We start from the raw sequence: 12,349 nt of genomic DNA, 5'->3' as shown, positions 1-12,349 counted from the left end.
GCATAGGACCGATTCAGATAATCGTCAACGGTTTTGGCCCTGAACGGGGAATCGAACTCGGGTGGCCGGGTTTCATATCGCAGCGCGCTAACCATTACACTGCCGCTCCCCACACCCCACTACTGCCACCACCACCACCACCACAGCTGTCACCGCTGCCACCACCACCACCAGTCCTACCACTGGCGCCATCGCCACCATCATGCAGTGTTTGTGCTCGTAAAATAAGCACTCCGTCTGTATGCGATTGCGCCATAAATACAATTCCCGGGTGTACTTACATATTTACAAGGGAGTTTTACTGATGTCTTCTAATACATCCACAAGCACATCCTTCCGTCAATCCATGGCTGAATTATGGTCACGTGGAGATGCGTGCAACCTTTAACCACTGTAGACCAAGTCAGGACACATTTTCTCAGTCAGCGCGAGGTCTGTTATCATAACTGTGACAGTTATTACTGCAATAAAGTTCAACACAATCCTTGTACGAAATCTCGGCACAAATCAATCTGTGACAATTCGTGGACGCAGAACACGGACAGAGCGTCGGCGTGAAACCCAGACAGGTGACAATCGAAGCCACGCGTCAAGTGTCCGCGGTAGACTTAAGCCGTTTCGGCAAATGGTTTAAGTGCAGCAATCACTCAGACACACGCGAAGCGGTGCACCGTGTGACAAATGTTTAACAGTGTCCCATTGGAGCCACCTTATTGACAGTTACAGCCAGGGCCTTAATTTCGCATTGAATATGTTTCGCCCCCCATAACTCCCTGGATCCTACCCACCCTCCCTGACAGCGAGCAGGGTTGGTGAGGGTGGAGAAATATTTTCTGGAGCCCAGCCCTGGGCAGTTCCAGCTGAATTTCATCCCTGGTGAGAGCGATGTCAATGATGTAAACTGTAGTGTTGATTTTTAGGAAAAGCCGGGTTTTCCATTTGGAACAATGTCACAGCATTATTTTGAATGCTGCCTTCACATTCGATACTTTGACAAACTTGAGTGTCTGTAGCTGAGTACAGATGCAGTGGAACCTCGATCTGACATTTGCCAGAAACCATGATTTGTGTGTGTTGTGCGAGGTTTATTCCATACAGCTAAAGTACGTAATGCGAACGGTGGCTAGTGGGCTGTGTGCTATGAACCTGGCAACCCGAGTTCGGTGCCCGATTGCCCATGGTGTACTGATGACCCAGAATGTAGAGATAGAGCACTTACCAATAACGTCTGGTTCAAACAGCATCAATTAGTTTTTTTTTTAATTGAAATCCTGAATGCTGCTGAGCCAATAAAGGGTGAAACCCAATGCAGAATTTTCGACTCTAAACAAACAGCGGTCTGTCTTTAATCCATCGTGGATTTAACTGGACTGGATTGTCGGAGATACTCTCAGATCGTTCAAGGAGCTTTGTCAGCAGGCGAGGCTGCGTTGGCTGAGTCATGTACCCTGCATGCCCAGCCACCGCATACCCAATGAGCTTCTGTTTGGCTGGATAAAGAGGGCGAAATGGGCGCGGCATGGGCTGGAAGTGAGTTGATGTGGTATGGGAGGACTTGGAGCTGAGTGGACTTGCCGATAACCGGTGCCAGCGGTGTCAGTATCGGCCTCTGTGGAGGAGGCTTGTGAAGGAAGCTACTGGGCAGCTTTCAGCAAAAACGGAGGGCAGAGGAGCGACGCTTACAACAACTAGCGGAGTGCCAGGGATTCCTACATAGCCAGTTGGCACAGTGAGAAGCACAGGTCGTGCATTTTCTGGTAATTTCAATAAGTTAACCCATAACAACTGGGTCTGCAAGTGAGCCTGTTACAATTCATGTGGCCTCAAAGTGCAGATAGCCTGGCACAATCGCCACTTGGTGATGAAAGGCAGCTATTTATTTTGCGGTGGAGGCCTTAATAGGCGCTCGCTAACAGAGCTTGCTCCAATCGTCGATATGGCCGTGTGGAGTTTTGTTTGTCCGTTTCATATGTTAGATTACTGTGATGCATGCGTGCGGGTCGGGCTTTTCTAGGTTGACTTAGCCTAAAGTGTGCACGTGTAGCGGTGGTGTTGCGATGGCAAAATATAATCCACTTTGGGAAGAATACAACGACTTATGGATCTTTGTCACGTGCACTCAGTCGGTAATTATAATCGTCCGGTCAATAACCCTTGTTGCAGTCATCATCGCCATCATCACCTTCAGCAACAACCACCAATGTAAATTATCCACCACTCAACCACTCTTCATATTCAAATCAATAATTCATCATCACCACGTGTCTCATGCATCTTGTCTATTCTCTCTCATTCACGCCTGGCAACAATGGCAATGGTGATTCATTCACGCGCGAGCTTGGTCTGTGCCTCCCTTATGGCTCCCCCTCACAAAAGACGCTGACGCGTTTACGTGCGAGTGCGAGTGTGTGACCCACGTAAGCTCGCGTGCGCCTTCACTGCAAAACTCATTCACAGGCTCGACTCCATTAGTGACTTCAATGCGGAGGAAATAAATAATTCACGGCAGCGCTAATTAGGGTTGCAGTGAGAATCCCGGGAGGGCCCGCGAACGAATAAGACCGGCGCGCCTTTCTCAGTGGACGGGGCGCAGAGGAGGAACAACCCTGGCAGGGGGAGGGGGGGCGATTGAGCGAGGGCTGAGCCAACACCGGCAGATGATAAACGGTAAAGGTGCAGTCCTGCAATTGCTCGCTCATGCCACTTGCTGGCGGAACGGGGCTCCCTCCACTCGCGAGAGAGAGAGAGAGAGAGATCTAGAGAGACCCTCTCAAGGGGAAATGGGTGCATTTGGTCTACTCTTCCACCTTGGCCAAGTGCCTTGGAAGACACTCTGGGTGACCGCCCACAATTTGCCCCACGTGTATGTAACGCATGGGTTTGCTCGGACACGTATGCAGGGTGGTGGAGGGCAGATTACCGAAGCAGCTGTAGGAATGGCACCTAGAGGTTGGCGACCAAGGGAAGCCCTCAATCCGGATGGTGGTGGCGATGAGACAGTAATAGTGGATGTCACTTTGCAAACACACAGGACCTTGTAAAAGGAAGGAAGTGATTGCAGGGTTTCGTGGCATTAGTGTCATTGGCCATGATGACCTCTGGGAAATCTGCAAGGTTTATTTAGTGCAGGGTGACTCTTCACGGTTGACTTTATAATGCACTGCCTACTACTCAAGATGTGGCTTTTACAAAGAGTGGAGTATATTTATGGGGCGGTAGGGAAACTTCATTGTAAAATGTAGAAGTAAGGGAGCACCTGTCCTAGGATTATGTACCCCCCATGGCAGGTGAGAGTCGATGATCAATAGGACAACTAACGTTGACTTTCCCCACGAAATGTCAATTATTGTTTCAACCCCAGAGCGATGACGAGCCGAGTCAACCCGCAACCAGGATTTGAATTCAGAACTTCCCGCACGCGAGGCGGTTGCTCGATCCTCCGGAGCCATCTGCCCGGATTTCACTATCACTACACGCAGCTAAATAATAATATTATTAATAATCGAATTCCCCCCCCCCCCCCCAAAAAAAAAAATAAAGGTACTAAAATTTGTGGATTCACTCTTCAAACACACCGGTGGGCTGAAGAAGTAACTAATTGGCGTTTTGTTAATGTGACACATGTTATTACTGATTGGCTGTCGGGTAGTGGATGGTTGTGACACATTTATACTTACGGGAACTAACCCAAAAGCTTTTATCTATGTACACTGAAAATGTTTGGCGTGACGAACAAAAATAAATCGCTCGGGTTTAAATTAAAGAACGCCAGTGATCAACGATGCCACTGCCTTCTCTCCTGCAGCCTTGACAGCAGGACTCGGTGACGCAACAACCGCACACAAACAGCAACCCAACGATGTCTCCATGTCCGCGTGCGGGAGGGAGCTCCCGCGCTGCGTTGTGCCACGCCATCTCGTAACGACCCCTTGTTGGGTTCGATCGTGTAAATATAGAAATGTGTCGTCAAACCCGCCACCACCCGACACAGCCAATTAGTAAAGTTTGTCACGTAAACAGAACGTGCCAATTCATTACTAGCACAGCACACCGGTGTGTTGGGGAGCAAATTTCACGAAATCTACAATCCGAGTACAACGTTTCGCCAGTAATCACAACTAGCTTCATCAGGCAACAGCCATATTTTTTTTAATTGGCTGTGTCGGGTGGTGGTGGGATTAACGACACATGCATATATTTACGCGATCTAACCCAAACAACTTCTATTATGGATGATATTGTTTGCGAAGGCCTACATATCAAACTGACCCTTTCCTCGCTCGTCACGCAATGGATACAAAGCGAAGAGCGGATGCGCCGATGTTTACATGTTCAACGTGCAGACGGTGCAGCTCAGTTCATGGCTATTGATGTGCCCCACACATTTTATTTTTTTTGCTTTGTAAAAGGCACAAGGCAAAAGAAAAGCAAATCATTTTGCCGGCTTGTGCTGGGTCGCACATTATGTCCCTCGTCACTCGCAGCAAGCAAACGCGAATCTTGTTTGCGTGACACATTGTTGGCTCAAAGTGGCGTAATCATCTAATTTTGACAGTACGTACGTATGTACATTTAACTTCTTTCGAACGTAACCAAACCCATAACAAACCCTTCACAAATATAAATAAAAGCATTAACACTAAATAAAAGGCGCAAAAAAAACATACACAGATGGGTTACGCAGAGCAAAAACAAAGATGTTTTAAGATGGGACCTTAAATACTCAAACGATTGAGATTCCGGAATGCTCTGGGGAAGAAGAGAAAGAGGCGCCTGATTGCAGCCGAAGGCTCTATCGCCCATGGATTACACTACGTAACACAATTTTTGCTCCTGGGTAGTAAGTGTTATTTCCTAATTGCTTGTGCCTAAAAAGTATAGAAAATGGCTACTATTCCCCACAAACTTTGCTTTTGTGACCAGGACATTGATATTTTTAAATGTACATATTTTCAATGAGAAAACGGGCGTATTTGTGTCTTTTCGTTCACATAAAGTCAGAAAAAAACAACGTATGAATCAATATTAACCTGCATTTATACTGAAGTAATACAAAAATGACTACAAAAGAATTAGAAGCGAGTAGTTTTTCGAAATTTACGATTATACTGTAAGTCACGTTCACAAATCAGCCCCCAAATGTAGCCTCACATCATGTTCTCGTTATACTGTCCTTGATGGCGTCGTTCAAAGTCCAGTTTATCCTGGTGGAAGCGCTCGCCTTGCTTCTCCGAGTACGCTCCCATGTTCTCCTTGAATTTATCAAGATGAGCATCAAGAATATGGACTTTGAGGGACATCCTACAGCTGAAAGCTTTAAATCTAGAATCCTACAGCCCATTGTGCCATAGTTATTCACCAGAGTCTCAACCAGCTCCACAAAGTTTTCGACCTTGTGATTGCCCAGGAAGCCACGAACCACTGCGACAAAGCTGTTCCAAGCCGCTTTCTCCTTACTAGAGAGCTTCTTGGGGAATTCATTGCACTCATTGTGTCCCGCGCGTGACGTCACTCCACATGACGCACCCCCCCGGTCATTAAGAAGGTCGAGCGGAAATACATTTTTTTCGCAAATTCGCTTTAAGTTTAACGTTTCTTTATTGAAAGTAAATCTAATAAATAATTCTACGCAGCAACAAAGTGGATATGGGGTCTTTACTTTTTTTCTTCAGCACTTCAGACGAAAGATAAGTCTAATTTATGCTTCTACATTTTGGATAAATAGACATTTCTCGGTGATTTTCCAGATATTGTATTGTAATCCAATTTATTTTAACCCCAGCGACCAAAAGCAGAAGCGAATACAGTATCAAAGGAGTGAATTATAACAAATTGAAGATCAGTTATATGCAGTGCTACAGTGAAATGCAGTGAAGTGTTTTATGATATACTTTCGTGCAAAATTCACTGCCATTAAATTTACACAAGATACAATTATACTCTGCTCATTTTTTTTAGTAAATATTACAGCTTCCGTCCTAGGACGGGCAAAGAAGCTAGTTAGGAAATAACACTAACACTACCCAGGAACAAAAAATAAAATAAAAATTGTTACACAGTGTGACTGGTTTAGTCACAGGAAGAGCCCTATCGCCCATTGACCACTTGTTTAGTCATAGGCACAACCCTATCGCCCATTGACCACTTGTTTAGCAATAGGAAGAGCCCTATCGCCCATTGATCACTTGTTTAGTCACAGGAAGAGCCCTATCGCCCATTGACCACTTGTTTAGTCATAGGAAGAGCCCTATCGCCCATTGACCACTTCTTTAGTCATAGGCACAGCCCTATCGCCCATTGACCACTTGTTTAGTCACAGGAAGAGCCCTATCGCCCATTGATCACTTGTTTAGTCATAGGAAGAGCCCTATCGCCCATTGACCACTTGTTTAGTCATAGGAAGAGCCCTATCGCCCATTGACCACTTGTTTAGTCACAGGAAGAGCCCTATCGCCCATTGACCACTTGTTTAGTCATAGGAAGAGCCCTATCGCCCATTGGCCACTTGTTTAGTCATAGGCACAGCCCTATCGCCCATTGACCACTTGTTTAGTCACAGGAAGAGCCCTATCGCCCATTGGCCACTTGTTTAGTCATAGGCACAGCCCTATCGCCCATTGACCACTTGTTTAGTCACAGGAAGAGCCCTATCGCCCATTGACCACTTGTTTAGTCATAGGCACAGCCCTATCGCCCATTGACCACTTGTTTAGTCATAGGCACAACCCTATCGCTCATTGACCACAGGTTTAGTTCTATACACTGCTGTATCGCCCTAGACACACACACACACAAAGGTATCGAGATTATGTGTAGCGAAGTCTCCATACATGGGCGTAAGGTTTAGTGGAAAGTGCGGTGAGAATGTTGCCAATGATCGCTTCGTGCACCCGTCACCTGCCGTTCCACACGCCAATTCAATTGTCACGTGATTTTGTTTATCTTTTTGCCGAACTTTTCATCGTACACTTTTTTTCAGAGGGGGGCTTTGATTTGTCTCCAAATGCCGCAGGAAACAGGTGGCCTGGCGGGCGGCACGGGAGAGAAAAGGGCGCCTTACAATCGATCACGCCGTACAATTAATAACGATGGATATTGCATTGTTAACTAGTTTTTTCCCATAACTGGTTTCACCATAATCATCATCAGCAGCAGCAACGATCATTCTACTGCTGGATGAAGGCCTCCTCGAGCCGTCTCCATCTCTCATGGCCTTGCGATGTAACAATCCATCCAGGCAACTGCACACGAGATGATTTCATTGCTCCATCTCCTCGGTGGATAGCCTCTGGGACGCGTTGAATCCCCTGGCTGCAACTCCGTCACTATTCTTAACCATCAACCACTGTCCCTTCTCGCGACGTTCCCTGCCCCCAAGCCCGAGTACTTTTATTCGCGATTTGAACGATCGGTTTAATGATCAGTTACACAAACGGTCATTGTTGTGGGTTTACTCTCCAACACACCGGTGTGCTGAAGTCGTCACTAATTGATAATAGGTGTTTTCCCTTTTTTCTAGCAACAAACAAGTGTTAAGATGTTAAAACACAAAACTGAAACCTTTTACAAGGAGTCATGTCTGCATTAACCACAATACTTGTGGTCAGAATGCAAACAAAAAACACTGATAATATATGCATTGTCTTTGAAACTGATTGGTCCACACCAGAGGCAGCTTTCTTTTGAGCCTCGTCTCAAACGGTATTAGACCAGAGGACACCTGTTTTGTTGCCAGAAAAAAAGGGGAAAACCCTATTATATACTCTTTAGTTCTATTCGGTAAAGTCACGTAGGTAAAAAATTAAAACAATCCAAATCACGACGTTTCGGCCACAACACAAGCGGCCTTCATCTTGTGTTGTGGCCGAAACGTCGTGATTTTTGTTGTTTTAATTTTTTGCCTACGTGACTTTACCGAATAGAACCAAAGAGTATGGATCCTTGCAGTCACGAAAGCTTCAAATCTAGAAACCCTATTATAATATTTTGGTACAGGCAAAGGAGGTCCCATGATGTAGATCGTCAATAATTGGCACGTTTTGTTTACGTAACAAACCTGACTGCCGGGTGGTGGTGGGTTAACGACAAATTAACATTTCCGCGATCCAACCCAGAAAAAAACCTACTTTATTATGGATTTGAATTATGTAATTCACCAGCGTGTGTTCTCTAATCACCGTTGTTTCTATTTCCGGATAATTGGAATTCGCAGCATGCACCTTGCTCCGCTTAAGTGTGAAATGTTCTGTTTGTGTTCCATTTGCCTCGTCAATGTGTACGTTTTTTTGTCTGATCCCTATGTCACAGCAGACCTTTCTAACATATCGTAAAGAGGCTCCTCGCGAATTTTCTGGGTGAAAATTTTCCCTTTTACAAAGCTGCACATTTCTATTTGATTCTCGACATTCTTAAAAGTCCCCAGAATTCTCAAGGCCTTGCGCTACAAAGTGCGATCTTCATGTACAATGCAGTCAATTTCTATGACGTGGGCAAAGCGTCAGCATACCATTTCTATCCATATATATTTCCATTAATTTCCATTATTAAGCTAAACGTTCAGCCCTGCAATTTATTGCTCACACCACTGCTGGCAGAACAGCCTCCGACTAGCACCGTTGATTATGTACGGTATCAAAGAAAACAACATACATACAGTGGAGGGAGCTAGCCTGACATCTGTGAAAATATGGACGTACCCACAATTTACCCCACCACGTGCAACCTATCGATCGACTGACTGATTGATCTACCCATTTATACTACTGTGTGGCCCGAGGTATACGAGGGAGGGATTTAAGAAACTCGCTCCAGTGTTTCAACTGCCGCTCAGGGAGATCGAATGGAATCGTCTACATCTTGACCAAGTCAGGCACCATAGCGATGATAAGGCAAGGGTGTTTTAACGGCAGCAGTGAATGTGGTAAAAAATAAATCTACGCTTACGCAGGACTGCTAACAGCCCAACACAATCCCTTGAAGGCATTATTGCTCTTGTTTAATTTCTCTTTTTCGCATCGGCTCGCAATCGTTTGCCAAGTGCCACAGCAAATGGGTGTGGCACTTGTGCAGTGTACTAATTCAGCGACACTAGTAGGAGGCGTTATCCCTCTGGGTTATTTCGGCTCTCACAGCCATAGAGGATAACTCCATACCGGGTCGGTACAGCCAACACGCTTCCAGACCCACAGCTTGAAGAGGCGAAGACCACGACTACAGCAGCATGACGAGATCCATTCCCGATGGCAGCAACCCCGACTATGAGTCGGAGCTCGCCTTTTATTCTCCCCAGCGTGGCCAGGCTCCGCCCTCGGCCACGCCCCATTCTGGATCCCCCAGAAGGCTCCGGGCTTGGCCCATGGGTCCAACTGGTAGAGCGGGCTGCTAACCCAATTGTCTACCAATCTCCCAGCGCCAAGCGCTCCACTGACTCATTCAATGTCACTACACTTGTATGCCAATTGAACCCCATCCACCGCTCCTCCGCGCCTGGTCCGTGGACAGCTAAGTCAGTATTCTTTTCAGAGGGGGGACCACTTTCACCCATATGACATCAGTGCAACGGCCGCCACACATTTGAAACCATTGTGGTTTAGACAGCACGATGGGGGTGTTGTCACTCTGTGTGTACTGTCGAGGGCCCAGCATTTTTCGGGATCCGCACTAAAGGCGGCCAGTGGCCCGCGGGCCTTGCAATGGAGAACACTGAGCCAAGCGGTGGCTAGCGGTCGCAAGGCCATCAATTCGGCAAAGCCTCCCCGGACCAGTGGCGTTAAGCTGCTGTAATTGCAATCAGCGAACGCAACCGGCAACGAGCCAGACAAGAAGCGTGGGGCAGGCAACAGCAGCCTCGCAACGAGCGAAGGCAGGAACGAGACCACGTGCGTGCCAGGGTGTGCGTGTGGCGGTTGGAATGCAGCGGTAATGGGGAGCGGCGGTGCAGCAGTTAGCGCACTGCGCCTCGGAGCCCGGCGACCAGAGTTCGATTTCCGCTCACGGTCATCAACACCAGCGAGGGTCGTCTTAAGCTGTTGTGGGCCTGCCCTAGGTAGACTCAACCTTAAGTGAGTACTGTGCCTGGTGCTGTGTGTAAATATCGCTACTGGGGAAACAAAGACGGCCGTGTGTGGTGCTGACCACCTACCCTGTCGTGTGCGTGGCCGGCCTTCATAGGTGCTCACTAACAGCACTTGCCCCAAGAGTCTGTTAAGGCTATACGGGGGATATGTGTCTTGTGTATCGGTGCCCCCCCCCCCCCCCCACACACTATTCCCCCCACGATTGCTTGCTGTTTTAAAGCGTTAACCCCGGCAAATGAGCTCGGTGTCTCGCGATTCATGGCTCTCGCGTTTCCTCGTCGTGCAGATTCCACCACCCACGTCAAAGGTTCTGCCCGTGTTCATAGTTTGATGTCTCCTGACTGAGGCGGGGGGGGGGGGTGGCTCGGGTGTGGGGTGAGGAGAAGGGGGTGAGGGAGGGGCGGGAGTTTGGGGTAGGGGAGAGAGGGGGCAGGGAGGCATGTTTGGAATTGCGCTGAGAGCCATAAAGAAGGACGCATGGATTGGAGGGGTGCACGCAACGTCCTTGACGTTGCCGGGAAGGCGATGACGGTGATGATGATGATGGTGACGGCTGGTGGTCGAGACCAATAGCCGAGTGACAGCACAAAGGATGGAACGTCTCAATATGGGAGGAGATGGTTGGTGGCAACGTCGTGAGGAGCGGCTGCCGACGGGTTTGTGAGGCCTGTGATCCAGCGGTGGATAAATCATGGCAGATAATGATGCTCTGATGTATTAAAAGCCTTTAGTGATGAGACCAGCTCCAACGCTGGCAGTGCATTCGGTTGTCAAGATTTTCGCTTGTAAATCAATAACAAGATCAATACTTTGCGTTTTTTTTTTACATTATCTTTGCCCCGCCAATGTCATCTCGATTGTGCTATGGGCATCATACCATGAGACGAATAATCCATTGGCAAATGGCGCAGAGAAGAGCATCATCCCATGTTCGAGAACAGTCTGCAGAAAGAGATATATCGCAGAACTACTTTTGAGATATCTTCATTTGTCATCTTATGCACGCTAAAGGAGCATTTTCCCACCAGCGGAGTAAGTTGTATCGATACATAAATTACCACCGATTCTGAAGCTCACGAAAAACCGAATCACGGGCGTAGGAATCAATGGCTCGCTGAAGTGCTGCCAGGTTGCTGCACCACGTGTTGTTCCGCCTGGCGTCTGAGATGTTGCTCCGCGACATTGGACCTTCTTCAAATGTCCCCACTGCAACCCAAAACCACACCGATGCGATCCACCAATTCTCACTGCCCGCAACAATGATGGATTACAGGCCACGTGCATAGCCACTCAATATCTCAAGAGCCACAATGCACGTGGTGAATACGAGACGGTGGGTCCTTGATAAATGACGGTCACGAAGCGGTCCTTAAAGAGCCGCCGCACGCGGCTCAAGAGCTGCAGGTTGACGACCCCTGCTCTCGTGGCTGCAGGAAGGGTCAAGTGAACCCATCGCAAATATAAAAAAACCACATTGAACCCTTAGGTGTTCCGAGGCGTGCACGGGTATATTCATTTTGTACTTAGGCTTTCGTGAGCAATGTCCATGATTGATAATTTATTTCGTTCGGGTTTAGGTCGTGTAAGTCATGTCAACGTTGTTTTTTTTTTACTATAACCCTCCACTGCTCGACAGAGCTAATCAAATCAAGGTGTCACGTAGGCAAATATGCCAATTGATTTGGTTCATCAGCCAAACCGGAGTGTTGAAAGAGCGAATAAATATTACGCAAAATTTAATCGCGGGAGATTACAACCACGTATATTCAGTTTAAGATTCGATTTTAATCGATATGCAGCATTACGCCCGGGTTCGAGGTTTCGGGTCATCGTTCTTGCACAATTGAGGCGTGGGTTTAATTATTTTCCCTTCTGCTCGGGCTCATTTTACGTTAACGAGGATTGCAAATGTGCCGACCGCTTTTGGCCAGCGATACATTCTACCGAACGAGAAGCTGGTGACCAACCTCGCATAAGGAACTCGAAGGGGGTTCGACCCCTGTCCAGGAAACAGCGGGCAGCCCTTAACCAATGTGACTGTTGTGGTCATCAGAGCGGCACCATGGATCGCCGTGGTCCAGCACGGCCCCATACAACGCCGATTCAGGGCGCATGGACTGGTGGCCACGTGGTGCTGATTGCCCGCAAGCGTTTAATTATTGAAAGAGCGCGCACGTCTGTATGTGTGTGCAGGTCGACTCAGCCTCAAATGAGTATCTGTGTGCGGTGCGCAAATGACCGCCTATGGGGATACAAAGGCGGACACGCGGGAG

This window comes from Petromyzon marinus, chromosome 26 (genome assembly GCF_048934315.1).
Source record: "Petromyzon marinus isolate PM22_M1 ecotype Great Lakes invasive population chromosome 26, UKy_Petmar_22M1.pri1.0, whole genome shotgun sequence".
Lineage (NCBI taxonomy): Eukaryota > Metazoa > Chordata > Hyperoartia > Petromyzontiformes > Petromyzontidae > Petromyzon > Petromyzon marinus.
The sequence above is the reverse complement of the archived record's forward strand: the minus strand, read 5'-3'. Positions refer to the sequence as shown.